The sequence below is a fragment of the Camelus ferus genome, chromosome 10, assembly GCF_009834535.1.
Source record: "Camelus ferus isolate YT-003-E chromosome 10, BCGSAC_Cfer_1.0, whole genome shotgun sequence".
Lineage (NCBI taxonomy): Eukaryota > Metazoa > Chordata > Mammalia > Artiodactyla > Camelidae > Camelus > Camelus ferus.
Window position 1 is genome coordinate 22,521,827 of NC_045705.1, and position 23,929 is coordinate 22,545,755.

The 23,929-nt window shown below is 46.4% G+C and overlaps 1 protein-coding gene across 6 annotated transcripts in view; it reads left to right on the top strand.

Annotated features, from left to right (window-relative positions):
- Nucleotides 1–23,929, top strand: part of LDLRAD3 (low density lipoprotein receptor class A domain containing 3) — a 227,311-nt gene that overhangs the window by 33,463 nt on the left and 169,919 nt on the right. The window contains exon 1 of one of the 6 annotated variants that reach the window (XM_032488466.1): nt 19,091–19,192. The exons of 4 other annotated variants lie outside the window; for them this stretch is intronic. The gene's annotated coding sequence lies outside the window, so the exon portion shown is untranslated. Of the gene's footprint in view, nt 1–19,090; nt 19,193–23,929 lie in introns of those variants that run through there. One more of the 6 variants, XM_032488470.1, reaches the window with a different exon arrangement.

The following is a 23,929-nucleotide window of genomic DNA, read 5'->3' on the forward strand; positions in this document are numbered from 1 at the left end:
TAAACTACCTGCTCCCTGCCCCCCACCCCCAAGAATATTCTTGTTGTTCAGGCTCAAAGAACTATATAGTTTTATCTTGGAATTTACCCTCTGAGGGAGAGCCTGTAGCAGGCCTCTCTCCCGGCTTCTGGTGGTTGCTGGCCAGCCTGGGCACTCCTTGGCTTGTAGCTATTTCCCTCCCATCTCTGCCTCCATCTTTGTATGGCCTTCCCTATGTCTCTGTCCAAATTTCCCTCTTACAAGGACACCAAGTCATTGGATCAGGGTCCACTTGGACCCGGTGTGGCTTCTTCCTAACTTGATTACATCTGTAAAGACCATCTTTCCAGATAAGGTTGCAGTCCCAGGTCCCGGAGGTTAGAACTTGAATGTGCCTTTTGCGGGGGACACAATTCAACCCACTGTAATAGCCTAGATGCAGTACTAGCACAATAAATAATACTTTCCATTACTCTTCTGAATAGAGTGTTTGGGAAAACCTACATGGAACTTTCTAACTGAATTTTGCTGTATTTTTTAGACTTTGAGGTTTATAGTATCAATAAAACCAGAATATTTTCTGTTTTTTTTTAAGGTAATGCACAGCTTTTATTTGCAATATGATGCTCTTCTATGGTCTGTATAAGAGCTGCCATGCATCTCAATTACAGAATATGCTTGGCATTTGGGTTTTGAGTGACTTTAGCCCAGCGCTGTCAAGGTTTCCTTTGGGCACTTCTGTCTTGCTTAACGATGCAAAACAGAAAATGCACACAAATGGTTCCCAAAATGAGTCCTGGCATTATTGCTTCTCTTACCTCGGGGGCCCCAAACTACAGAAGCTTATTCACTGCAAGGCAATGAGGGCTCTAAATCTCCTGCTTCCATATATTACATTTCATATTACACTCGAACATGGTGAAATTAATTGTCGCCAAGGCAGGGAAGACAGGAAAAACCTATAATGGTTTGTCATATTTTGCAGGCTCTGTGAGGGTCATAAATTTAAGGCATTATAGGAATTGTATTTATTCCTTAGATTTCACAAATTTGTCATGTTCCCTTTCTCTGAGGATGACAAGTTCTTCCAGACAACAGGATCTCTGATTTTGAAGTCAGACAAGAGGCGAGCATGGAGATGTTCCCAGCTGGCTGCGAAGCCGTCTCTCTCAAGCTTCTTCGGTTAAATGGCTGTTAAGAGCTAAATTATTAACGCAGGCTTGCTGGGGAAGGGCGCTGCTTGTGACCGCTGTCTCTCTTCCATCGGCTCTTTAATAGTTGCAGTTTTAAGAGTCAGATTTCATATGGAGCAGTTCATAAATTGAATAATGTGTGTGTGTGTGTGTGTGTGCGCGCGCGCGTGCTGGAAGGAGCTCGTGGTAGCCTCTCACCGTATTTTTGAGTGCCCTTGTGCCTGAGACCTTGTGATGCGGAAATGCACATCTCGGAATTGGATTCATCTTGGAGCGGGCTTAAACAAGGGAATTCGCCCATTACTGAATTCCACTGATGGCTCAGCAACCTCAATCAGCATGGAAATGTCCTCTGCTTCAGTCCGTTTGGACAGTGAAGATGCATAGTCCAATGAAATTCACTGAAGTGATGGGCTCTTAATGTCACACTGAAGCACTTTTGGCCATGGATTCTCAGTGGCTGCATCAGCAGGAATGCAGCCTTGATTTGATGGCCTTTATTTCCTTTTCCAAAGGAGAATCCATGAAATTTTTTTTTTTAATCACAGAATGAATGGTATAACTATCCCTCAGTAACCCTGTAGCTCATTGGTTTCAAACTTTTGTTGATAGTGACCCATGAAAACATATTTATACGTCCACACACACATTTGTACGTAAATGGTTCATAGCAGTGTTATTCATCATAGCCCTAAAGTGGAAACAACCCAAACGTCTGTCCATGGATGAATGGGTGAATAGATGTGGTGTAGTACATACAGTGGAATACTATTCAGCCATAAAAAGAAATGATGTACTGGTAATTGGTACATCCTGACTGAACTTTGGAAACATTATGTTAAGTTGTAGAAGCCGGACATGGAAGACCGTACATTGTATGCTTCTGTTTCTATGAAATGCCTAGAACAGGTAAATCCATGGAGGCAGGAAGTGGATTGGTGGTAGCCGAGGGCTAGGGTGGGGGTTGGGAGGATATGGGGACTGACTACTAATGGGTAAGGGGTTTCCTTTTGGGGTGATGAAATGTTCTAAAATTGATTGTGGTGACGTTTGCGTAACAGGTATATTTGCATAAATATATACTAAAAGCTGTACACATTAGGTGAGTAGTTTGGTATGTGAATTATATCTCAGTCAAACTTCAAAGTCACATTTATATTCCCAATTATAACATTTATATTAAACTTAATTAAAACTTCCTCTCTCTGTGTCTGATACATTCTGATTTATCCCAGTCTTCTCCATTCTGCTTCTTTAAAAGGTGGCTAGACGTGACCCACCACCAGACTGACACCAAATCCGCACTTTTATAGATTGCTCTCCCTGTGACAGATGAAAACACTGAGTCCCAGAGCGTAAGCAGGGAGTGCAGGGGTGCACGGCTTGTAGGTGGCTGAGCTGAGACTACAGACTGGGTCTTCTGATGCTCATTCCACTGTGTTTGCCAAGACCTTGGGTGTTCTTTTTAAAAGACTGAGTGGAATTTGGGGTTAAAAAAAGGTACTGGCCATGAATAGCCTCCTTGTAAACACCTTCTCATGGGGCTTGGGGCGGAGAGAAAGCTCAGGACACAGAGAAGGGCTGACTGCAGTCTCGCATTGAGCCTGGTGTTCAGCCCACGACACACGGCATGGCCACGGCATGTTTACTTTTCAGGCAAAGGTGCTATTTTCTGAGCATTGCAGAGTAGAAGCATTAGGAATTCCTAGCTGCCTGGCTTCTAGCCCTTCTACTGAAAGTAAAATTCAAGGTAGGGGATGATAGCAAATTAGGAAAATACTAACAGGCAACTGGGGAGAAGAGACAAGCTGGTTGTTCCCCTACAGCTCTTGCATCAGCCAGCTGGTGGCAATTCATTGTGCCCTGAGCACACGGCCCTGGCCAGAGATGCAGAGGACAGAGAGTTTTTCCCGGGTAATGGATGGGGCTGGGATGGGGAGTGGAGGCACCCAAAGGCCCCGGGTTCGTCTGGGTGTCTGGTGCCTTCTCTACAGGTTTGTTTTTGAGGACTGAGGAGCTGATTCAGCCCTACTGTCCCCTCCCAGTTCTATTGAGAGGCCATTTCGTGGCCAGGGCTGTTTTTTCCACTCAGTTTTGCTCAGCATTTGGACGGAACACTCTACCTCCTTAGTTAATTATGTGCATAAATATTTGCTCCTTCCCAGCAAGACCATTTCCTGTGTTAAAAGGGACTCACGTGGATTGCAAGGTTTTTTTTTTTTTCCCTCCCATTATGAATTTAGTGCTGGTGAATGGGGCCCACCTCTGGGACAGAACACCTCCCGTTTAGTTAGGGGTCTGGAATGGAGGTGGGAGGAGGAGACTGATCGTCCACTGGTCTGACCTTCAATGAGATTCCCGGGGTCCTTTCCTGCTTAGGAGGGAATCACCATTGGCTGGTTTTTGTGACAGCAGTGAGAGCCCACTGTGCACGGTTTTAATGTGGGTGGAGGTCTATTTCTTGATCAAGAATTGATGTCCTCTTTGGCCTGCTTGAGAAGGCAGGGCAGGAGCACGCTGGAGGGAAGCAGAGCAGCAAATACAAGTAATAATCAATAGAACAATAACAGTAATTGGGTTAGGTTTAAAGTCTCTCTCAAATTCTCCCGACATCCCAAGCCTAGAGGCTGAACACCTGCCCAGGTTGGGCAGACCCGCCCCCTCCATTTGCCTGTCATGTGACGCTGGGGATGTTGGCTCCCTTTCTCAGCCTCAGTCTCATCAGTCACCTGCAGATGGTGATATCCTTGCCTCATGCGATGACACAAGTACATGTGTAGCACCAACACTGCAGGATGGCCCTGAATACGTGCTCAAAAATGATAGCTGTGTTTATGGTCAGGTGATGACTTTTCTTATCCCCGTTTGACAGAACAGGATGTGGAGGCGCAGAGAACTCATGTCACTTGCTCAAGGGTCACAGCTCCGAAGGAGTGGGGCCGGGACCTGAGTTCAGGTCTGTCTGAGTCCGGACCTCATGTGTTCACCACTGTGTCCTAGCTTATCATCTAGTGAATGGTTAAAGAGGTCACGTTTAGAGAAGTCACCACGGCGATGGGCACTGGACCTTGCTGCCTCTTCAAATTTGCAAGTCTTCCCAAAGGGAGTTGACTCACACAGATGACCTTCAGGGTGTTCACTGGAGGAGGACAGTGTCACACAGCACGTGGGAGTGGACTGGCCCACGGGACCGTCTCTCACGTCCCTCTTCCTTTGTTCCCGGAGTCACTGAGGCTGAGGCGATGTTCCCCAGCTCCCTTTTGAACTGAAGTCCTCTGGGCTGGCTTTTGGTTGTGTGGATTCCTTTGTCATCCAGTTTTCATCCTTCTGCGCACGTCTGTTACAGATACAACCAGTCCTCGGTGGATACAGGCCTCCCCACCCACTTCGGTGCCTGCAAACATTCCTAGGGGCTAACAAGTATTGGATGCGCTCAAGAAATAGAATAAACACATTAATACAAGGTTGGTTTTCGGAGGCCCTCCCGCCAGCCTCCTTTCAGCCATAGCTGATTCTGTCTCTATCAGACTTGTGTGCTCAACTATGTGAAATCACTTACAGCCTGTTGGGCAGGCTGATTAAAAAACAAAAAACAATAAACAATACACAATGCTGGAATGAACCTCTGGAGAGGATTATCCTGGGTTCCCTTGGAAAATATCCTCTGTGGCTCCAGGGAGGTCAAAGATGTGCGTCTGCGAGCCTGTTGTTTGCAAAGGCGGTGGATCTCTAGTTGGGCCGTGGTCTGATGGCTCAAGGAATCCTGTGGACTCTGTGTAGTAATAGTAATAGCAATTTAAAGTAGGCTCATTACTGGAGCAGTTACTGCTTTTGTTCAGAGTGGCCCATCAAAGTCAGGCCCTATTAAATACAGCAGTTTAACTGACACTTAGCATCTTTAGGGAGACAAATTATCCTTTGGCCTGGTCACCTCTGCTGGGAGATTTGCTTGCTGGTATGAACCCTGGGACGGTAGTTCAGGCAGATGCATCTGCCCACGGAAGCCCACGTCACACATTTGATGAGGACCTCCTCTCTGCCGAGCACGGTGAAGCTTGGGTGTTTGAGGAAAACGGAGACGATGTGGGCTCTGTTTTTAAGGGCTCACAGCTCTCATTCAGTCATGAAATACTCTTTGAACATCTACTGCATGCAAAGCCCTGTGCTTGGCATGGCCCAGGAGACAGAATAATGGCAGACCGTGTATGCCTGGGGGGCCCTTACAACCTCGTGCAGAAGGACAGACTTGGAATCAATTAATAGGGCACAGCCTGCAACTGAACGCATGTTCTGAGAGGGGCTGGAAGATGCCGTGAGCACGGAGGAAGGAGTGGTTGGTTGCATAAGTTGGACTGATGAAGGCTTTGTGGCAGAGGCTACCTGATCTGATCCTTGAAGGATGTCCTCGCTCTTGAGAGTCAAACAGATTAACTTTAAAGGAGCTTAAAGCATGCTACTCCTTAGGGGCCTGGAGCAGAGCCAGAGGCTGCTCCCTCCCCATCTCTCCTGGTGCCTGCTTGGTGGTGCCTTCTTGGTGTTCTCGTCCTGCCCACTGCTCCCTCCAGCTTCCTGTCCATGCCATCCCAGTCCTGTCCCCATCACACCAGTGGGGGTTTCGTTGGAGGAAGTGGGGAGACATCAGGTGGAGACAATGACACAGTTGGCTCTCAGCGTGAAAATGACCAAGGGGGAAAGAACTTGGGGACCCAGGGAGTGGGTCGGATGCTGCTGTGACGGTCCTGGTAGAGTGGATGGGGGCCAGAGCCTGGAGGGAGGGGGTGAACCAGACACCCTGCGGTGAGGCAGCAGGACCCGGGAGGGACAAGACGTGGGTGATCACATTCCGGTAGCGCCCTTCCCACTGTGCCCTTTGCTCTCTAAGGCGATGTTGACTGTGGAAGTGGTAGAACTGGTTTACCCAGACTTGAGGGCTGTGTGCTCCAGCTGGTCAGTGGTACCTGCTCTATCAGCGAGCTGCCCTGGTTGGAGTGAGAGCTTGCGGAAAAAAACGAGGAGGTGGTCTTCTCCCAGGGTCTGACTGGCCAGGTGAACGCCCACCACATTTTGTGATGTGAGCATTCCGCAGGCATGCTCGGAACGTAAAGTGTCTGCTGTATTTCCAAGTCACCCATTAGGGATGCCGCCTATTACAGAAAGAGTCTGTAGCGGAATTCTTTAATTAATGAGCTCCATTTACGCGTTACTCTGTAGTTCCTTTATCAAAAATACCTTCTAATTGAATTATTAGGGGAAATGGTCTCTTGAGAGACAAAGCTAACCTACTTTGACTTACTTTTTGACAGTTGGGCTCTGTGATGGTCTCTGCCCCCATTAAAATTCTAAAAAAGGACATTTATTGCTATTCTTATTGTTATTTGTTGTTAAAACTACAGTTATTCAGAAAGAAGAAAATTTTTAAAAAATCACCAATAATTCAGAAAAAATCAGGCATATTATTCCTTCTTTCAGACATGTTATATATGTGAGTATGTGTATATAGTTTTCAAACTTTCTTTTTCCTTTTATATATGGCAAACATTCTTTGTTCATTAAAACATTTCTATTTTAGTTTATCCTCAGTTGCCTTTACCCCAACTCTGTTGATCAGTGTACTTTTTATTAGCTTTATTGTCTGTAGTCTGTGTTTATGTTATTTGTCTCCCAAATTAGGGTGACTGTACTAATGCTAGTTGCTGTTTTTTGAAACCACACAGCACCCCCTCCTACCTGCGCTGCCCCGCTTCTAGGGAGGATGTTTTCGCCGCAAGTCACCAGTTCTTCTGCACCGGTGTTAATGGCTGTACTGAATTCTGTCCAGTAGATGTTCCATAATTTATTTAACTACTCCCTAATTTGGGGCATTTGTGTTGTTTCCAAGTTTTTGTTTATTATAGACATCACTGTTGATACCATGTTTGTAAGCTCTTCTCTGTGCACAAATGTAGTCATTTCTGTGGATTAGAAAAATTCCCAGAAATTCCACACCTGTTTGTTTCCCTGGTGTTGAATGGCCAGGAGCAGAGATTGTCCTCTGGAACTGGTTCCTGCAGAACGGGACCCGATAGCTCACTGCTTCCTGCCCATCTTGTCTCTTCTTCCCATGTCGCCCTTATGACTAGAGTCATAGCTGGTACTGCCATGCGGGAGAAGAGCACATGACATAGTTCCAGAGAGCGCCCTGGTACCCTCAGGCAGCACCGTCTCCTCCTGGTGCTTCCCCCACTTAGCTCCAGCTCTTTGTCTTAGCAGCCACCCAGGGTCCCATTGGGTCTTCCTAATGCAGGCATTGGGGCCCCTCTCAGACTGGGGAGGGTCCACCAGCATCTCTCCTGCCTTCAGGACAATGAGTCTCACTTCCCAGATGGGGTCCCAGAGGGTCTTGGCTTTCTTAGGTGGGTCAAGGGCCCCTGGGGCATATCCACCCTATTGCTTCCCACTGTCTAGTAGAGAAGAATTAGAGCGGGACCACCTAGGCAATAAGGTGATGTTTTACACAACAGACGCTCACTGCCGTCTTACAGATTTATTGATGGAAGGCCAGCCATTTCCTGTACCACTGAGTCAACTTTATTCATTAGCTCTCTGGTGTAGAGTAACCTTGGGTCTGTTATTAGGTTACCATACACGTTTTTGTTAGGTAAAGCCACATGCATTTCCAATTAAGACAAAGAATGTGCAATTTCCTGAAGTCCGGATTGAGGTCATAACCTTAGGTGCTCAAGAATTGCAGGCTTAATTAATCCACCAAATTATGATGACTAAGGGGAAATGTCCTGTCAATATTAGATGTGACGCGATGGCGATCTGGCTGTGCCAGGTCACCCTTCTGATGGCCAAGCCTGATCTTAACTTACCTGGCTGGTTCAGGGAGTGTCTCCTATCAGAGTGAGTGCATCCCCTCTGGACGCCCGTCACCTTCTCCTCTAATACCCCCTTCCTGTGTCGGTGCAGACAGACTGCATATAGATTTTGCCATTGTGGGAGTGATGTGTCGCTTTTCTTTCACATTACCTGTGTCTTCTCAGCCTTGCTTCCCTGCTGTAAGGTGGACGTTCTTTCAGTCAGGACGCCTCTGAGCTTTTCAAGCGGAGTGGCCTCGGAGAGACTTGCTCCAGCCACATCTTGCTTCTTGGAAGGAATGGGATGTTTTCAGGGTCTCTGTCCTTCTTCTCAAGAGTCACATTCCAGGGAGGGAGCAGCTGTTAGTTCAGCTTGGATCACGTGACTTCCCTTTGGCTGGAGCATGCAGGACCCCCGGTTATGGTCCTGTTACATCGTAGCCATTGAGAGACGGGTAATTCCAGTAAAGCAGAAGGAGAAATGGATGCTGAGTAGCTTGAACAATACCCACCACCTGTGTCTATAGCGGTGGCCTGAAAACAGCCTGCTCGCTTTCCCGTCCTGCTGGAAGCAGGGCTCCAGGACCTCGTGGGGAGCACCATGCCGTGTCCTCAGGTCCCAGCAGTTTGGTCTCATTTAATCCTTTCCCTCCTTGAATCACAAAGGCTGCATAGCTATTAGAGTGGCAGTTAATGCACAGATTAGGATCTTCGTTTAGAAGAAAAAACCTTGAATTTAGGAGGTACACAGAGATGTGCATAAGTTTTGGCTCTGCTACTCACTAGCTGGATGGTCTTGACTTCCGGCCTTGGTTTGCTTCACGGGTGCAGTCAGGAGGATGGACCACCTCCCGGAGTCGTTCTGAGAATTAAATGGAGCAGCCTCGGTGAAGTCACTGAGCTGTGTGCCTGCGACAGGAGGCTCTGAATGAACAACGTGTGGTGTTTTCTCCTTCCCCAGCTCCCCGACGAGCATCTGGGGCCTGGCTGCCCCTCAGCAGACACTGTGGCTGCCGGGATTTAAGAGCATGAGCTTGAGGGTCACACACAGACCTGGTTCCAGGACTCTATATGATTATGTGACCTTGGGCAAGGCAGTGCGTCTCTGAGCCTCGGTTTCCTGTTCCGTAAAGTCGGCGCTGGTGTCATTGCAGTCACGCGGCTGTAGTGAAGGGTCACGTGCAAATGTAGGTTTTGTGTACTGAGCTCAATGTCTGGTGGAGACTGTGCTTCATGGCCCCAGATGGGCTCTCCTGATGGGCTCACACCTGGGGATCCAGACTCACTTCCGGCCGCAGCGCGTCTGCCCTGCTGCGCTGGTGCCCGTTCTCCTTCCTACAGGCGGAGCAGCACTTCTAGCTCCGGAGGGAGGCCGGTGCGGCTCTTACACACCACCCTGCGCGCAGAGTCTCAGCCCTCCCTGTCCAGTGCTTGCATCTCAACCCCACACAGTTACTCTCTCTCAACCTGTGCAAAGAAAGTTAACAATTCTAACTCAGGAGCTTTGGAAAAGTCCCGCCTCCCCAGCAAGCATTATATATTTATGCTTTAATCTTCGTAGATTCCCCCGAGTCGCTCTCAGCTCTCCTGGACGTAGTGCCGTGCACCCGAAGTAATTAATGCACTTTCTATGCGCGAGGGAACATGTAATTTGCAGGAATGTGTGTCAGGACCCACCCTGCTAAATTTATACCCTGTAATTTGCAACGTTTGCTGGCACCACGTTGGCAGATGGGTGAGTCGAGCCTACCTGCTTTGCAATTATATCTGCTGGCCGGTGTTGCAGGATTGAGTAACTGGGGAGACAGAGATCTCAATCGTTTAAGTAAATTAGAACCGGCTCCTGGGACCCATCTGAGATCACCCTCTGGTAGAGGAGGCTGGTGAATAATGTTTCCTTTGCACAAGCTTGAGAGCCTCTGATAAGGGCCAGGAGAGGAAGAGGCGAAGACACGAGTCTGCAAGCTTTCCTGGGAAGGGTGGACCGCGGGCCCCGGAGAGGGAGGGGTGGACCACGAGCCTCGGAGAGGTGTCTCTGCAGCGCTGTACCCCCGCCAGGCCTCTGGAAGAGGAAAACAAAATTCATGTAACAGAAATGTTTTTATGGTCTGTTTTATGAGCTGCGTCAACCCTAATAATTGGCTCTGGGGAGATTCTTGTCAGTTTTTAAAACTGGTAGTCACTTCACAGCCTCTGTGGACTAGTGATTTTTGTAGAGTCCTCATAAAGTTTCTGTTTTGAGAAGGCTACGGGAGAATCTTGTGGCTGACCTGCAGGTTTCTTGTTCTGCAGGGTGCTGGGGCAAGGGGGTGGTGGTGAGACGACAGGGTTTTCCCATAGTCATGTTTTTTGGGGCCAGATGGACGAATCCAGCAGAAGATAAAACCAAGTGGAGGCAGACCCAGTCGTGGTATAAATCCCAGATCCTCAATTACTCCACGTGACCTTGGGCAGACTGTTTCACCTCCCTGAGCGGCCTTTCCTCATTTGCAAAATGGAGCTAATGAGTCCTTTGATTAAAGCTGTTATAAATATTAGATGTTCGTAAAGGCATCTAGCACATGGGAAACACTCAATAAATGGTAATTATCATCAGTGCCATTTCTGTTTGGGGAGGGCATATTATTTATCAGCTTGTAAAGAACGCTTGGCCACACAAATCAGGCAGACTTGGTAAACAAGTTGGGCAGAATCCTTGATTCTTTCAAAAAGCCATTTGTGTGTACACCCTGGGGCCTGCAAAACGCAGTTTGGATGTAGTGGGTGCTGTCGACGGGAATGAGGTTGTGGCTAAAGAAACAGCTCACTCATCCCAACTCCAGGGTCCCTTGAAGCGGGTGGGAGTCTCCTTTGGCCTTGGGACCTCCGGAAGGCTTGAAAAATAGAAGGAGGAATTTCGAATTTGGAGGGAGAGAGGTTCTTTCCCTGGGGAGCTGGTTGTGGTTGGGGACCCGAGCTTTAAGTGCTCCTGTTGCAAGATGAGGTTTGTAAATTCATGGACAGTTCTGTGGGCTTCCCAGTCCTGCTGGGTGAGAAAGAGTATCTCCTGCGTGTGCACGCGTGTGTGTGCGTGTGTATGGTGTGTGTGTGCATGTGTGCCTGTGTCTGGGCTGGTAGATTGCACCTGGGAAAGGCCGGTGCGTAACTGGCTAAATATTAATAAGCGTATTCAAGAGAACTGAGGCCTTTGTTTTGTCTTCATCAGAAATGAATCCGTTCTTACTGGCTGTGTTTCTGCAGGAAGCGGTGCTGCGCGAGGAAGAAACGCTGCTTTGTTTTCCCTGTAGGCTTTCCAGCCTGGGCTTCTGCTTCCTCGGAGCCTTATTTTTCGAAACATGTTTTTACAGCATAGTTACAACTCTGGAGATTACGGCCGTCTCTTACAACTTTGGTTATGAAAAGAGTTTGTGTAGTGTTTTTATTTCTTCTGATGGACCATTTTCTCACCTTCTTTTCTTCCTCCTGCGGGACGATGCCAGATATCTCCCTCCTTTGTGTCTTCTTTGTGTCCAGCTCTCTGAGGTCAGGGCCGAGCGCCACACTTTGCTTCCTGGTCATCCTGCTCCCTGGTCTCCAGTGAAAGGATTTTGTTCTGTTCTGATGTCCCATCCTTTCTCCAACTCCTATCTGTGCCTGCCCCTACCTATGTCTTCCTGGAACTTCTGTGAAGACTTCCTTATGTCAACATCACTTGGTAGGAAACTCCCTCTTCTGCTCTGAGACGGACCTTTATTTTTTGTTTCCTTGCATCAAATGCTTCCAAACTACAGTTTAGGTCCCACTGGTTTGGGATCAGACATCACCTGCCAGGCTTTTGATGAATTCCACTTGCAGGATTTGGTTGGCTGTCCTGGTCACCTGGCTGAAAAGAAGGCTAAGAAAAAAAGTCCAGAAGACAGCCCTGCATAATGTTTCTCTTACAAACCTGAAAAATGAGTTTCTACTAGGAAAAGAGACAGTTTTTCCTCCTGCCAAAGTTTTCTCTCGAAGGGAAAAAAGTGGGATCGTGGGATCGGAAGGATGAAATGAAACTCTTTAGGAAAGAATGGCTCTCCATCCCCTATTAAAATCCCTGCTGGGCACCCTCCTAAGTGTGTTGGTGCAGTTGAAATGCAAATGCTGTTTGTTCTGTTATTGATTTGCTCATAGAAAGTAGCAGAAATTTAATCCATGCAAAAAATGCTTGATTCGTTTCATCTCCTGCAAGAATTTCATTATCATCATCATCATCATCATTATTATTATTACAGAAAGGAGCACACCAAAAAAGGCAGGTCTAGAAAAACACAGTTTTTCAGAAAGCTAGTTTTATTCTTCTTACTATGTAGTTATTTTCCAGAAATCTGTTAACCAGGATCAGGAGTTTTCCAGTTTTGCGTCCACAACCACTTATTATTGCCTGATTCTACTCCTTGCTTTTTTTCCTCTGTTGTTGTTTTATGAAGATTTGAAGGAAACTGCTCTGAATTGTTTACAGAGTGCTCAGCACCTCCCCTCACATCCCACCAGCATCAGAGATTGAAAAATATAATCCACTCCGATGTCCTTGCATCTGGGTGATCCGAATGCTCAAATTCGAAGCCCGGGGTGGCTTTTTTTTATTGCTTGTTACATATTTGGGATTGCCTGCCCCTTGCTCCAGTGGTGCAGGCTGAAGGAATACAAAGTGCAGCATTAGCCGGAGCAAAACATATAACTAGGACAGTGGATCTGCTGCCAAAAATACCATCTGCTGTTTTCCGAAGCCAAAGATTGATGACTTGGGCTGTCTCCTCCTTCAGCAAATAGTCACAGAGACTCAATACTCAATATATTTATTTACTTTAAGTTTGACCAGCTTTTCGTGATATTTCTTGTTAGAAGAGGGACTATAGGATGGAGTTACAAAGTAAGCCCAACTCTTTAATCTCCAAACAGATGCCTCAAAGTCTCCAGTAGCTGCCAATAGCAAATGCTTACTGTTTCCCTACCCCAGTGCCTTCCTAGGGAGGGCTGCCAGGTTCACCGACCTGAAGTGTTACTCATCTTGTGTCACTCCCCTGCTTAAAACTGGTGGTGTTGGTTTCTCGTTGTGTACAAAGTAAAGTCCAAACTCCGTTGTCAGGCTTTGAAAGCTTTTGTTCAGCCTTCTGTCCTTTGTTCCTTATGATCGTTTGCTTTCATGCCTCCAATTGGCTTAACATTTTGTGTGGAACACAGGTCTACATTTTAACCCTCTGCAAAACCAGCCTGGTTGAAAACCATTCTGTGAAGCGTTCCATGCTGCTTCCTTGGAATACATTTCTCCCTCCTTGGTGATTCCTAGATCCCATTTTCTACTCCTGTCTTGTGGCATTTATGACCCCAGCTTCCGTCATTACCGCTGTTTAGGTGCACACACCTCTCTTCTGGTCAACCGTAGGCTTTGAATGTGCCCAAACCTTGTAGCACCCCCAACTTTGAGTATATTAGGTGCCCAGTAAGTTCTTTGTGGGTGAATGAATGAATCAATTAGTTGAATGATTGCGTACCATGAACCAGAGCACGCAGTAGGCAGCAGGTACTCATTAACAAAAGTATCTTGTCCTGTGGCGCCTATGCGGTGGCAAAATGTCATTGTCCAGGAGGACACTGGCTGCAGCGGTTTAGCAGTAAGAACGCAGGGGTTGCCCACGTAGAACATTTTCACGTCTGGATGGTCCCCCAGCACTTCAGATGTATAGTGGAAGAATTTGTGTATCAGAAGTTCTGCTATTCCAATAATTCTCAAATTAGGACCTTGAAAGGGTGGAAAGAGAACTATAGCAGTGGTAACTAGTGTTTTCTTCATGATAAGGTGGTCTGTTTTTGCTGTTTTGAGAATACACTGGTGGTAGAGAAGAAAGAGTGCTTTGGGGAGCTGGATCGACCTTGATTTGCATCCTACTTCTCCTTTCCTAGTTTGTCATCTTGAGCCTCAATTTCTTCACCTATAAAATGGGGAAAGAAGCTACTCAGTAGGGATGCAGTGTGGATTAAGTAACATACGAAAAGTCCCAGTGCAGTCTTTTTTTTTTTTTTTTTTTCCAATTGAAGTATAGTCAGTTACAATCTGTCAGTCTCTGGTGTACAGCACAATGTCCCAGTCATACATATACATATACATATACATATACATATACATATACATATATATTCATTTTCATATTCTTTTTCATTAAAGGTTGTTACAAGATATTGAGTATAGTTCTCTGTGCTATACATAAGAAATTTGTTTTTTATATATAGTAGTTAATATTTGCAAATAGTGAACTCCCAAATTTATCCCTTCCCAACCCCTTCCCCCCTTAACTTTAAGATTGTTTACTATGTCTGTGAGTCTGTTTCTGTTTTGTAGATGAGTACATTAGTATCTTCTTTTTTCTTTTTTTAGATCCCACATATGAGTAATAATAATATGGTATTTTTCTTTCTCTTTCTGGCTTTCTTCACTTAGAATGACAAATCTCCAGGTCCATCCATGTTGCTGCAAATGGCATTATTTTATTTTATTTTTATCGACTGAGTAGTATTCCATTGTATAAATATACCACAACTTCTTTATCCAGTCATCTATCGAGGGACATTTAGGTTATTTCCATGTCTTGGTTATTGTATATAGTGCTGCTGTGAACATTGGGGTGCGTGTATCTTTTTGAATTTGAGTCCCCTCTGGTTATATGCCCAGGAGTGGGGTTGCTGGATCATATGATAAGTCTATTTTTAGTTTTTTGAGGACTCTCCATGCTGTTTTCTGTAATAGTTGTACCAGACTACATTCCCACCAACAGGGCAGAAGCATTTCCTTTTCTCCACACCCTCTCTAGCGTTTATTATTTTTGGACTTTTGAATGATGGCTATTCTTATTGGTTTGAGGTGATACCTCACTGTAGTTTTGATTTGCATTTCTCTGATAATTAGCAATGTTGAGCATTTTTTCATGTGTCTATTGGCCATTTGTATGTCTATATTGGAGAATTGCTTGTGTAGGTTTTCTGCCCCTTTTTGGGTTGGGTTCTCTGTTTTTTTGTTAAGTTGTATGAGCTATTTATATATTGGAAATTAAGCCTTTGTCAGTTGCATCATTTGCAAATATTTTCTCCCATTCTGTAGGTTGTCGTTTTGTTTTGCTTATAGTTTCCTTTGCTATGCAAAAGTTTATATGTTTAATTAGGTCCCATTTGTTTATTTTTGCTTTTATTTCTAATGCCTGGGTAGACTGTCCTAGGAGAACATTGCCAAGATTTATGTCAGAAAATGTTTTGCCTATGTTTTCGTCTAGGACGTTTATAGTGTCTTGTTTTACACTTAAATCTTTAAGCCATTTTGAGTTTATTTATATGTAGGGTGTGATGGAGTGTTCTAACTTCATTGATTTACATGCTGCTGTCCAGCTTTCGCAACACCACTTGCTGAAGCCAATGCAGGTCTTAATACATAGTGAGGGCTTCACAAATGTAGGTATCACGTGTAAGAGAAGTTTGTGTGGTGGCCTGTCACTGGCATCATGAACATGTGACTTCATAGTCTGCAGAGCTGTCTAAAATTGCTTTTTGCCGCTGCTGTCCCTGAAGGTCATTTCTTACTGTTGATTATAATTATTTAGGTTGCCTTCCTTCTATATTCTAAGGTTGGAAATTCTTCCTTCTATACTGACTAGAGGTTAGGAGTTCTGAGTGCTGTATCTCTATTTAAAGATGTGAACCTCTGGGAATTTTGAAACTGGAGAAAATACCTGTGGATGGAAAAAGGGGAAAGAAAAAAAAGCCCTGGTGCTTAGGGGCAGAAAATGGAAATTTATGCAATGTTGAAATTCTTATTTCTCCATTATAGTTCTGAAGTTACTTGTCCATTATGCAATATAAAAAAAATCTGCTATGTGTACATTGGCTGGCCCATAGATATTTATATTTGCTATCCTTAGAGCTAGAAATGCTGTTCTGGTTTATCAGTGTGGACATTCAGAATGGTATTTTGTTTTCTAAATGTTTCTGAGCTTTCTTCCCTCTTGTTCTTTAAGCAGCACAGAGGAGAGGGCCTGAATCAGAAGGGAGTTTGGTAAAAACAGACATTTCCCTGAAATTGTGTGCTTGCTAGCAGGGCCCCTTAGCCTCTTGGCAGCTTGCTGGTGAGTATGGACTTTGAAGAACAATTTCTTTGGATGGTGTTTTACGAAATAGCCCCTTCTCTCCTCACGAGTTTGTAACCCCCGAGGGAGTGTTGGCGGTTTTCCCTCCTGGTGAGGAGTTGGGGTGGCTGATGGTGATGGTTATTTGAAGTCTTCCTGCCCCTCCTGACCAGTTTGGCCGACACACCCAGGCTGGAGCCCTCGGTGTCTCGGTGCCTCGGTACCTCGTGTGTGTGTGTTATCTGCTAGGATCTGGAAGGCCCTGCAAGAGAGCTGATGCCGGGCTGAGTTTGCTGGCATCCCTTGTTTCCTTAATAAAGACACTATTTTTGTGAAGTCTTCAGTTGGTTCTTTCTTTTCAGGCTTTCCTGGTGTGATCTTTGGATCTGGGACTTGCTGCTGAACTATGGGTCTGTGATTCTTGGGCCTGGTGAGTGTGGCTTGAGATGTTCCTTCCACACCTCACCGCCTTCCTGCTCCTGGGGTCTGAGCTTTGAGCCGGCTTTTTCTGTGTTTACCTAAGTTGGGGATTTTTCCTGGTTGTGGGGAGGTGGCAGGAGATTGAGTTGCTCCAGGCTGAGGTTTGGACAGAAGCTGTTTGTTTTGTGGGAACACAAGAAGCTGATCTGAGAGACAGACACCCAGACAGAGGGGTGCTTGGCAAGAATGGAGTGTACCTGTGTGCGGAACACAGATGGGAGGTATCAGCAACCTGGACTTTGATGAAAGGGCCGTAACAACATCGTGGGAAGTGATGGTCCCTGTTGTGCCAGGCAAGTCGAAGTTGCTGGAAGGATGCAGCACGCGGGTGTGGGCTGGTACCCCGAGGATGTCTGGAGTGCTCTTGGAGTCAGACTCTCCCCTGGGCAGGGTGGGTCTCCTTGCCTGCTCTGGCTTCAATGCTGTGCCATCCGAAGGGACAGCCACCTTGCTGGTGAGCCAAGATCAGCCTTCCTTTCCTGGGGTGGAGGCTCCTCTCCCTGAACATCTGGGTGTCTGTGGGGTGACTTGGCACAGGGCCGTTTTGAAAGCTTGATTAGAGCCAGGGAGAGAGAGGGAGAGAGCAAGCCAGATTCAGACTTCTCACTCCGCCTCAGGCAGAGATCAGCATTCACTTGCCTAATTTGTAGTTTCATCGAATATAAATCACTTTGGATTGCTTTTCCCTCCATATAGTTTTCTATAAACTTAACATTTTCCTTCTTGTTGAAAACAAGTGAAAACCCTTTTTATATTACAAAAGAAGGGGGGAGCCCCTAAACTAACTATATGGAAAAGTTCATTGAGGACCCAAGTACCCCTGATAGCCAAGAAGAGCCCCTGAAGGATCTGGGGGGTGAGGCTGAAGGGAGCCAGAGATGACATTGGCTTCGAGGAGGAGAGGCCCGGCCTGGTTGAGACTGACTCTTTTTGGAACAAGAACTGAAGTGGCCTCGCAGACTTTGCCAGTGCTCCCTGGAGGCTTGTCCTCTGGCCAGGTTCGGTGGAGGGGCCCAGAGAGCCTTGTGCCAGGCCTGAGAAATTTGCATGCCTGGGGTTTATCAGGGTGGGTCTGATGCCATTTTGAGCATTGGAGAAAAGGAGTGGGACTGTTTTGGTATTAGGGGGAAATGAGCAAATCAATTAAAAATAAATGCTGGACATTCTATTCCCCCTCCCCGACACTGCCAGTCCCCCAGCCGTCACCAGATCGTGGCACTGTGGCCTGTGGACTTGGCGTGACTTTGACCATGGGTTTGCCGATGACTAAGGCTGTAGAAGGAAGAGAGGAGAGGGTTCACTGGAAACAGACAGAGAGGGTGCTGGTGAGCCAGCAAAAGATGTTCATTATTTAAGTAAACTTTTTATAGAAATTTAACCTACAGACTGAAAAGTGCACAGATTAAGCAGGGGGCTCATGACTTTTCATGAAGCAAATACACCTGGGGAACCGATGCTTGGGTCGAAAAAGGAGCATTACCAGCACCCCAGAACCCCCATGGTGCCCCTCTGGCTTCCAATGTCATGGATGGTTCCTTTTGCCTGGTTTTGAAACTGACAAGAATAAGAGCCTCTCGTTCCTTTTGCTCAACCTTAAGAAACATCTGATTTCCGGCTCCTTTTCCAGGAGGCGGGTTGTGGGATGACCCTCCACCCACTGAGGTTGTGAGGACAGCTCTGAAACCTTGGCGACCAGACGCCCCACCAGCCTGCGGCTCTGGGCTCCAGTGCTCTCGCTCCAGGCGCCCTTGAATGAGCTCTTATGTCTTCCAGCAGAAAGCGTGGCTTGCTGCCACCTAGAAGACCCAGTAGCGCGGAGGCAGGAGTCCGGAGCAGGCTGTAATTGCGGGCTCACAGTGAGCCGAGCAAGCCTTGGAGAGACTCGCCACATTCCTCGCAGAGGACAAATGAGATTTATATCCCTTAATCAGAGTCAGGGCCCCCGGCACTCCCTCCCACACCAGGCCACCGGGGTGGGGGCCTCTTGCGGGGAAAGGGGCTGGGCAGGAGGGGCCCGGAGAGGTGGCCATGAACTCTTTTGTAGAATATAGTTGTGCTCAAAAGGGAGTAAAGGGAATAGAGCCCTTAGGTAACTTCCTGGAGTAACTCATTAAGAAGCAGCCACCCCCAGGTTTTTGCAAATGATCCCCTATTCAGTTTAAAATTAAAAAAAGAAAATATTTTTAGTTTGGGCCAATGGTCGGGCTGTCAGTTTCATAACTATGTAAAAGGACTCTTACCCAAACTTGTTTCTCTGGAGTTTTAAGGAATGCTTTTTCTTTTTTGTATTTTTGTAGATTCATGAATAGGATGACCTTTTCCTTTTGGCTTTTGCTTCTTAAAGGAGTCAGTCTTTTGTGTGTGTGTGTGTATTTTGATAGTGAGCAGTGCTGTGCAATCCCGCCCCCAAATCATCTTGGTGACTCTTCTAAGTTCTCCAGGCGTATTTACTGTGGCAATATTTTTAAGAAACTCATTTTGAAGAAAAGATGCCAGTAGAAGGGATAATGCATGTTCTAAAGGACCTCTCGATTTCTTCCCTGAGTGTACGTTCTAGGACCTGGCAGATACAAATGTAAGTTCTGGAACCTGTGTATTATCACGGATGTCTCTAGAGATAAACAAAAATAGATTTATGTAGTATATATTGTTCTGTAGCTTGCTTCCCCCTCCTGCCTGTGTTGATACTCTTCCATGTCACTACGTTCTGGCTCCTGGACTTTTTTTTTTTTACCAAAGGCTGCAGTGTTCTAAAGGGTATGCCATATCCTATTTACCTGTCTCCCTCTTGGTAGATGTTTAAGTTCTTTTAAGTTTTGAGCTTTTACAAATAAGGATGTAAGGAGAGAAAGCCTTCTGCATGTGTCTCTATGCATTTATATATTCCTAAGGATAGATTCCTAGAAATGGAATCAGTGAGTCCAAAGGTAAGCTCGTAATACTGGGCTCTGCCAAGTGGCCCCAGAGAGCTCATACCAATTTCTGCTCTCACCAGTTTTAAACAGTGGGCGCTGTCCTCACATCCATGCCAGCTCTCAGTATTCTCCATCTTGTTAGCTTTTGCTGCTCAGATTGTTTTAAAACATGGCACTTCCACTTGCATTTGTCTAACTACCAGTGACGTTGTGCATCTTTTTTCCCTTGTTGCCCAGCCATCTGCATTTTTGACATGCTTGTTTATTTCCTTCATCCATTTTTCTCTTGGTGTGTTTGCAGTTTTCTTATTGCTTTTTAAGGAGTTCTTTGCAAATAGGGATGCAGAGGATTGTTTTGGAGGACCACATTTAGGGAAAAGAATCATCTCGATTGGCATTCCTGGCTGTAAAGTGCCATGAAAGATCGTAGCCCGTCTTCTTTTTGGCACTGGTTAGAAGCTTTGGTTTTCTGTTTTGTTTTTATTTAATTAGGTGTAGATTTTCCTCCTGGCTGGAGAGTCCCGGCTGTCTGTAAATGCATTATCTTTGGTGTGGCACAGGACGGGTGGTGCTGTGCCCTGGAAAGTGAGCGGCGCCAGGCAGGGGTGGGTTGCCTGTTGGAGCTGATTAGTGTGGATGTTGAGCGCGAAGCTGAATCCCTTGCCTCATTTCTCTTAAAGACCGCAGTCTCTCGTGTGTTTAGCATAAAGGCGCATGATCGACAGAAGTAGAGATGGGGAGAACTGGAGCTGCGTTCCTGGCATTTCCTAGATCAGGGTTGCTCCCTAAACTCTCTCAGCAGTATCGGAGCCAGTATCCTTCCCTCCTCGTCCGGAGCCTGTGGAGGGTTGCCGCCTTCTGTATTGGTCAACAAACTGGGCTGTTTGTTCAGAAGAGGCCAGGGCTGCCAGGGCTGGGAGTAGCTGGTGGCCCAGGTCCCCAGCACTTCCGTAGCCGTTGATGACAGAGGCAGACCCTTGACAGACCCCTTTAGACCCCTACATCCCGCCAGGCCACCCTCACTGTCTCCAGTGGCAGAGGGCTCGCCGCTTTGCCTACTCTGGATGAGAGTCCCAACCCCAAATGCCACTGTCTTGGGTGCAGCTGTCACTTCTCCCTGGATACGGAAAGAAACAAACAAAGGCCAAGTGTGTAGGGTGCTGATGGTTTGGGACTCACTGCGGGGAGAGGGGGAGTCAGCCTGCCTGTGGATGGAAGCCGAAAGGCTTCACTGAGGCTGCCTCCCACCCAATACAGAACAGAAACAGAAGGGCTGACTCTTACGGATTTTATCAGCAACTAGATGCACCCGGGCCTGGTCCTTCTCCCCCAGGAACGTGTGTCCAGCCTTGATGTCTTGTGAGCCTGTTCTGAGCGATGGGCCACCACTGAACGTTGGTTTTGTCTCACAGGCTGCTGTGTCAGATACTGCTGCCAGCCCGTGCCCTATACTGAGTCCTTGTGCCCAGGGTTTCTGGAGGCCAGCTCTTACCTGCCGAGGTTACAGTCTAAAGTATTGGGCTACATTTGAATTTTTACTTGGAGCCATGAAGAATGGCTAGTTTAAGCTCAAGCAATCACTCAAGCCAGAAGTGAAGATTGCTTTGTAAAAAAAATCCCAGGGTCCATGGACTTCCTAGGAAGGAGAAGAAGAATCATAATACGAATACAAGTATTTTGGGACCCTGCCTCCCCCATCCCCATTTTTCAAATAATCAAGTTGAGATCAGATCATTCTCTGAGCATAAATAAACCGGTTTTCTTCCCATAAATCTCAAGCCACATACAAATGTGGACTGTCCACTCAATGGAGGAATAATTTTAACTTGCAGGAATAATCCACAGACAGTTGGGTGAAAGGCTCTTCATGAGATTATAGCACATCCATATTTCCATCCACCCACACACGTTCTGCCCCCCTCCCTACCTCCATCTCAGCAAACATTCTGTCCTCGGCTCTGGGCTACATTAGGACACTTTCCCTCCTCTGGTGAAAGTTGCTCATGGGGTTTTGCAGGAAGACAGGCACACATACAATGGAGCATTGTGATAAGGGAAGAGATAGAGGTTGGCATAAGTTCTGCTGAGGATTCTGATAGGAGAGCTTGTAAGGTGACCTGCATGGAGGAGCCAACTGCTGGGGAGGTGGACTGGCCAGGACACCCTGGCCTCCTGTGCTGACCCCAGGACCGTGGGCCTTACCCTTCATGGGATGGGGCCATGGGAGGATTTTAAACAATGAGGGCTGTGGTCAGATTTGTTCTACAGTTATCTGAAGGGTAACTTTTAGAGATCGAGACCGGATCTTGGAAAGCCAGCGAGGAAGCCATTAATGCAAAGCCGTAACGGCAAGAGAGAAGGGTTTGAACTAGGGTTGTGAGTGGTAGGGATGGTGAGGAAAAATGGACATGGAAATACTTTGCACTGGTTGATGGATGTGGGCGGAGGTGAGGGAGAGGATGATTGGCTGTTCTACCAACCGAAATACCAAGTGATGCACGAGGGGCAGGTTTAGAAGACAAATCCAAAGTTCTGTTCTGGATGTGCTGAGTTTGTTCTGGGACAAAAGTATCTTGGGCAGTAAAGGATGGAAGTATTCGGCCGTGGATAGGGAGATGGAATTGAAGGGAAGAGAGCTGAGTTGGAGGTTGACCTTTGTGGCAGACGAGACCGCTTATCCAGGGAAGATGAATCTGTTGCTCACGCAGCAGGAGACACAACTCTGGAGGCGGATGAGGAATGGTGGAGGGAGAGGAGCCTCCAAGGTGACTGCGGAGGAACGGTCTGAGAGCCAGACGTGTGGGGGCGAGGGAACAGAGAAGGTGGTGTCAGGGAGGCCAGGGGAGTGGAGTTGTGGGAGGAGAGCGCCATCCCGGTGGCCCACTGCAGCGGAGTTGTGTGTGAGACAAAGGCCGAAAGTGACTTTTGGATGGGGCAGTTGGGAGGCTTGGGACGCCATGGGTGACTTTGTGAGGACAGGTCCAGGAGAGCAAAGCTGGCAGGACCCAGCTGGGTGCCAGGGGACTGAAGATCATGCAGACTGTAGGGGCTGAACCTGTGGAAAGCTTAATCACGGTCTCGGCGTTCACCAAGCCTTTGACTTCTTTCCCGAGTCGGTGCCGAGCTGCGCCCGCTAACAGCGCCTTGTACTGATCTGAACTGCAGCCATGCGGTGGGACCTCTTCAGGATATTGAAAAATCGTTTTCTAGTGAGCAGCTCTCATCTCCCAGTCTCTCATCTCAGCCGCAGGGATTCTATCCTGTTCAGTTTCAGGTGGATCCTTTTACATTTGAGATCTCCTTTCCTCTAATCGTTAATCATGTAACTACATTACAATGATATGTCTTGTGTAATGACGTATTCTGGACCTGCATTACACCTCGTCTTTATATAATAGTAATTCCTTAATAGTGAATAATAATACCTTTAACAAATGAACTCTGGCTAATTATATGGCCTCTGTCTGCATGCTATCATATAAAATGTATGAAAATCCCAGAAGCTTCCACTGAATTTTTAGTGTATATATATATTTTTTTTTAATTTACTTATTTATTTATATTTATTAATTTTAATTTTATTTTTTAGAGGGGAGGTAATTAGGTTTATTTATTTATTTTTGAAGGAGGTACTGAGGATTGAACCCAGGACCTTGTGCATGTTAAGCATGCACTCTACCATTTGAGTTATATTCTCGCCCCCCTCCCCCAGTATATAGATATATGTTTTTTTATAAGAGGTTTTCTGATGCAGATGATAAACAGTGAGAGTTGAAATGTGTTCAGGTATGGAACTGTGTGAGTCCAATATCAAGATGGACGAAACAGCCTTTGATCACCCTGGAAAGCTTATCAAGGATGTGTTTGGTCCATCTCCATTTTATAGATGAGCAGACTGAGGCACAGAGGACTGAAGTCTTTTCCCAAACATGGGAGAAATGGAGTTAGAATTCAAAGTTTGTGCAATAAATGCTGGAGAGAGTGTGGAGAAAAGGGAATCTTCCTGCACTGTTGGTTGGAATGTAGTTTGGTGCAGCCACTATGGAAAACAGTATGGAGATTCCTCAAAAAACTAAAAATAAACCAACTATGATCCAGCAGTCCCATTCCTGGCATGTATCGGGAAGGGAACTCTAAATGGAAAAGACATATGCACCCCAATGCTCATAGCAGCACTATTTACAGTAACCAAGACATGGAAACAGCTAAATGTCCATTGACAGATGACTTGATAAAGAAGTTGTGGTATATTTATATACAACAGAATACTACTCAGCCATAAAGAAAAATAAAATAATGCCATTTGCAGCAACATGGATGGACCTGGAGAGTGTCATCCTGAGTGAAATAAGCCAGAGAAAGAAAGGAAAATGCCATATGGTATCACTTATATGTGG